General features: G+C 36.7%; 1 protein-coding gene across 1 annotated transcript in view; it reads left to right on the plus strand.

Annotated features, from left to right (window-relative positions):
* Positions 1–5,720, plus strand: part of LOC106878512 (sushi, von Willebrand factor type A, EGF and pentraxin domain-containing protein 1) — a 104,528-nt gene that overhangs the window by 84,400 nt on the left and 14,408 nt on the right. The gene's annotated exons all lie outside the window — the stretch shown is intronic.

Raw genomic sequence — 5,720 nt, forward strand, 5'->3', positions numbered from 1 at the left:
ATATATATATATGAATATCTTTAGAAACTTCACTAGGTGCAGGCTTGGTTGTGTGATAAGTAGCTTGCTTACCAGTCACATGCTTCTGGGTTCAGTTCCACTGTGTGGCACCTTGGGCTAGTGCCTTCCACTACAGCCTCAGGCCAACCAAAGCCTTATTAGTGGATATGGTAGAGGGAAATTGAAAGAAGCCTGTCAAATATATATATGTATGTATGTATGTATGCATGTATGTATGTACTTGAAAAAATATCGTTATAGGTATATATATACCATAAACAAGTATAAAAAAATGGAGGAAAAAAAGATGTTGAAACAAGATTAGATTTAATACAAAATTGGAGTCTGTTTGTCCCACCCCACACCATCGTTTGACAACTGATGTTGGTGTGTTTATATCCCTGTAACTTAGCAGTTTGGCAAAAGAGGCCGATAGAATAAGGACTAAGCTTCCAAAGAATAAGTCCTGGGGTTGATTTGCTTGACTAAAGCATGGCCACAGTCAAGTGACTGAAACAAATAAAAGAATAAAAGAATGCAAGTTTTTTTTAATATATATAACAGCATATACATACACACAGCAAAGATATAGTTTTTTTATTGATTTTTTTTTATTTCATGATATAAGTGTTGCTCGTGCAAACCAACATCAACCTCTTCGGAGTCTGTTTCGTCATATATACATAGTCTCCCTTGTATTCTTCTACTTGTTTCTGTCATTTGACTGAGACCATGCTGGAGCACCATCTTAAAGGGTTTTAGTCGAAGAAATCGACCCAAGGACATGCTCTTTGTGAGCCAAGTACTTATTCCATTGGTCTCTTTTGCCAAACTGCTAAGTCATAGGGACATAAACACACCAGCATCAGTTGTGAAGTGATGGAGTGGGGATAAATACACATAATTATATACATAGTGGAGGCGTGTGGCTTAGTGGTTAGGGTGTAAGCATCATGATTGTAAGATTGTGGTTTCGATTCCTGGACTGGGCGACGCGTTGTGTTCTTGAGCAAAACACTTCATTTCACGTTGCTCCAGTCCACTCAGCTGGCAAAAATGAGTAATGCTGCGATGGACTGGTGTCCCGTCCAGCTGGGTAATACATACGCCACTGAAACCAGGAAACCGGGCCCCATGAGCCTGGCTAGGCTTTAAAAGGGCGCATTTATTATTTTTCTATTTTAATTATATTCATACATATATACGACAGGCTTCTTTCAGTTTCTGTCTACCAAACCTACACACAAGGCTTTGGTTGGCCTGAGGCTATAGTAGAAGACACTTGCCCAAGGTGTCACACAGTGGGACTGAACCTGGAACCATGTGGTTGAGAAGCAAGCTTCTTACCACACAGCGTGCCTGTGCCTATAAACATATATCCCTTGCACAGCACATACTGAAACATACACGTAACTCTTAAATAACTGCGCACCAGTTAATATGAACACAATGTATTTTTTTAGAAGCTATATGTGTCTTTATTCCCCACTGGATTTTTAACTGATAAGATGTAATTGTATAATTAGGGCAGTGTATTAATAAGGTTTATGTCTCATGTGTGTCAGAGCTCAGCAGATTCTTCTCTACCTCTGTTCTCCCTTTATAGCTTTCTTCTGATAAGGCACGGATGTAATTTCTGGTGACAGTTTTTTCTAGGAAACTCCTGCAATAGATCAGCAGTTCTTGTGTTAGTGTAGTTAAATGAAACCAGCCAGGTTCTCTCATGAATACATAAACATACAGACATTGACATAGATATATCACTGTCGTCCGTTATTGTCACTGCTGCTGCTGCCACCACCACCACCACCACCACCACTACCACCACCACCACCATCATTTAACGTCCACTTTTCGATGCTTGCATGGGTCAGACAGAATTTGCTAAGATAGATTTTCTATGGCTAGATGTCTTTCCTGTCAGCAACCCTCACCTGTTTCTACACAAGGTAATATTTCCCCAGTGGCCAGACATAGTTTTATAGAATTCTCGAAATGAATGTACTTCTGTGACAATGATGCTCATTTGCAACCGACACAAGATGTCTAGATATGGGTATTCACATACACACACACAAACACACACATTTATAAAGCCATTAAATAAGAACACAAATAGATTTTAAAGGATCACAACAGCTGTTTCAGTAGCATTTTTTTTATTGATGAACAGATCAGTTACATTGATTACATCATGAAAAAAAAACGAATCCACTTTCATCAGGTGAGTTTAAAGTTAAGTAGGAAAAGATTCTAGCTGTGTGATAAGAAGTTTGTAGCATGGTCTGGGGTTCAGTCCCTGAGCAAGTGTCTTAATAAAGCCCCATACTGACCAAAGTGAAAGCTTTGTGAATGGACTGGGTAGACAACCCATCAAGTATGTATGTATGTATGTATGTATGTATGTATGTATGTATGTATGTATGTATGAATGTATGTATGTATGTATGTATGTATGTATGCTTGTATATATGTATGTTTGTATGTATGTATGCATGTTTGTATGTATGTATGTGGTGAAGGTTCATGGTTCAGTGGTTAGAGCATCGGGTTTCACAATCATGAGGTGGTGAGTTCGATTCCTGTGTGGTTAAGAAGTTTACAGCATACCGACCACATTGTTCCAGGTTCATTCCCATTGCACAGCACCTTGGACAAGTGTGTTCTACTGCTTTGTCAGTAATTTTTAGTAGATAGAAATTGTGTGTGTGGCCGTGTGTGGCTGTGTGAACAATAATTCATGCAATACTGATGTAAAACTCCCTCCCCACAAAAATAAAAACAAAAAAACCCAGCAGCACATGGAAGAAAAATACCTTGTGGTATTTATTTTCCTGCATTGCAGTGATTGGTCCTTTGGAAACCTAAAGTCAACAACACCATTATTCACAAAATGCTTTGCCCTAGATATCCCAAACTGTTCTAGATTTGTTTTCTTTTTGCATTTTTTGAAATTCTGTTTTGACACAAAATATATATTGTTCCCTTAAGTAAATCAATTTCCATATTAAGAATATAAATATTACAACATTACTAAAGATATTTATCAGGTGTAGGAGTGACTGTGTGGTAAGTAACTTGCTTAACAACCACATGGTTCCAGGTTCGGTCCCACTGCCTGGCACCTTGGGCAAGTGTCTTCTACTATAGCCTCAGGCCGACCAAAGCCTTGTGAGTGGATTTGGTAGACGGAAACTGAAAGAAGCCCGTCGTATATATGTATATATATATGTATGTGTGTGTATATGTTTGTGTGTCTGTGTTTGTCCCGCAACATCACTTGACAATCGATGCTGGTGTGTTTACGTCCCCCGTAACTTAGCAGTTCGGCAAAAGAGACCGATAGAATAAGTACTAGGCTTACAAAGAATAAGTCCTGGGGTCGATTTGCTCAACTAAAGGCGGTGCTCCAGCATGGCCACAGTCAAATGACTGACACAAGTAAAAGAGTAAAAGAGTAAAAAGAGTATGAGATGTGATTTCAGTAAAAATACAGGCATTGCATGTTTATTCAATAAATCTGTTTCACAAATAGAAGGAATTACTAATAGATGTTTGAACTAAAACTACATCTGTGTCTCTTTTTGTTCTGCTTTATGTCATTTGCCTCATTTGCACTGTTGAATTACATCACATAATTTCTCTAATACAATCTGTACCAATTTGTAACCATTTTTACAATTATTTTCAAATGTTACATTTGACATTTCATACCAGTTAACATTTGATTACTTTTAAAAGGTCAGAAAATTAGATTTAATATTCAATAATTCTATAATACATTTACACTTTTTGCTATAAACACTAACCTAAGCAAAGCCTTGTGAGTGGATTTGGTAGATGGAAACTGAAAGAAGCCCATTGTGTGCATGTGTATGTGTGTATGTATGTGTGTGTGTGTGTGTGTGTGTGTATAGACAGATAGATAGGTAGGTAGATAGATGATGATGATGATCATCATCATCGTTTAACGTCCACTTAAACGATGATGATGATGATGATGATGAAATCTAAGCTGTGTTCTCTTGAAGCACATCTGCTTATTTCAGTATTTAAAATCCTTAAGTAGATGTTATATTTGTGTGAGGTATGTATAAGAGTTGTAAATATTGCAAAATATTTTCTGTAAAGTGATAATATCAAAACAGGAGATTAGAAAATTTTGGGGTATTATTTATTCACCATTACATATGTTTCATTAACTAATAGGGATTACAAAATTGTACATGTAGGAGAAATCATTATCTCCTATTAAAAATTCTTCAGACAGAGAATCAAATGAGTACAGTGATGTCTCGATATATGAGTTAAATTTGTCCCTGGAGACTGCTCATAAAGTGAAAACTTGTAAAGCAGAGCAATAATTCCCCATTATAGCAATGTTATAAATCCTAATTCATTCTCAGAAAAATATTGTGCTTGCAAAATTTATAATACTTGTAAATAAATGACAATAAAACAACAGTAAAATGTAAAGAATATTTTATGTACAGTAAAGAGAATGTCAAGATCATTTATAATAAAAAAATATTATTATAATCGTTTTCTGAATCACTTTCACTGGCACTAGATACCATCACTTATATACATGATCGCTGATTTACGAGCAATCATAGACAGACTTGTAGATTTCTTTTTAAAAGACAAGTCTACAGTTGTTTGCTTAGAGGAAGCTTTTTCTCACACTCTATAAATTTCTTGGTAACACACAGAAACATTTGTTACAGCACTAGGAATTTTTGCACTTCGTTCAAAATTTGGATCTTGTGCTTGAAAAATTGTAATAATGTGGATCTTAGTTCACTTGCATGTTATTGTCAGCACTGTAATATTGCTGTTGCCACTACTATGTTGCAGTGTTATTTCAAATCTTATTATCTTTGACTTGTCAATCATGCTATCACTGATAGCTCTGCATGACAATGACTTTAAAGCGGCTACCTTGGCAGTAACTCAAACTCATATATATCATATTACTAACACTGACTCCAAGTGTGAACTCATACAACGACTCTACTACTACTACTACTACTGACCTCTACAATGACTGTCTGACTTTATAGTGGCTCTGTCATACCACGTGGGAAGGGGAGTACCATTTTCACTATGACAAAAATAAAACTCATAAACCCAAGGTCTCGTAAAACAGGTCCTCATAAAGTGAGGTATTACTGTACTATTTGATTCTCTGTCAGAAAATTTTTCAATATATATCTTACATGTTCTCTACCATATGTACAATATTTTATTACTCCTATTAGCAACGAATCATGCGCAATGGTGAATAAATGATACCTAAAATTTTCAAATCCTGTTTTGATATATATGCATGTACATATATATGTGTGTGTGTGTGTGTGTGTGTGTGTGTGTGTGTGTATGTGTGTGTGTGTGTATGTATGTATGTACACACACACACACACACACATGCATGTATGTATGTGTGTGTGTGCATGTTTGTGCAATGACAAATGACTGAGACCTTTGGAAATATGCTGTACTTGAGAAAACCCGCCAAGCCAAATGAGACCATAACTCGTGGCCTATGCCAGGGGTGTAATCAGCTCACTTATGCACACCTTTCCTTCATTAGACACTAAACTCTGCTTGTGAAGACCTCTTGAGGCAAGTGAAATCAAAATCGAAATCAAATTTGATGACTGGCATCCGTGATAGTGGAGCGCTAAGAGCACCATCCAAGTGTGATCATTGCCAGAGCA

The sequence above is a fragment of the Octopus bimaculoides genome, chromosome 1 (assembly GCF_001194135.2).
Source record: "Octopus bimaculoides isolate UCB-OBI-ISO-001 chromosome 1, ASM119413v2, whole genome shotgun sequence".
NCBI lineage: Eukaryota > Metazoa > Mollusca > Cephalopoda > Octopoda > Octopodidae > Octopus > Octopus bimaculoides.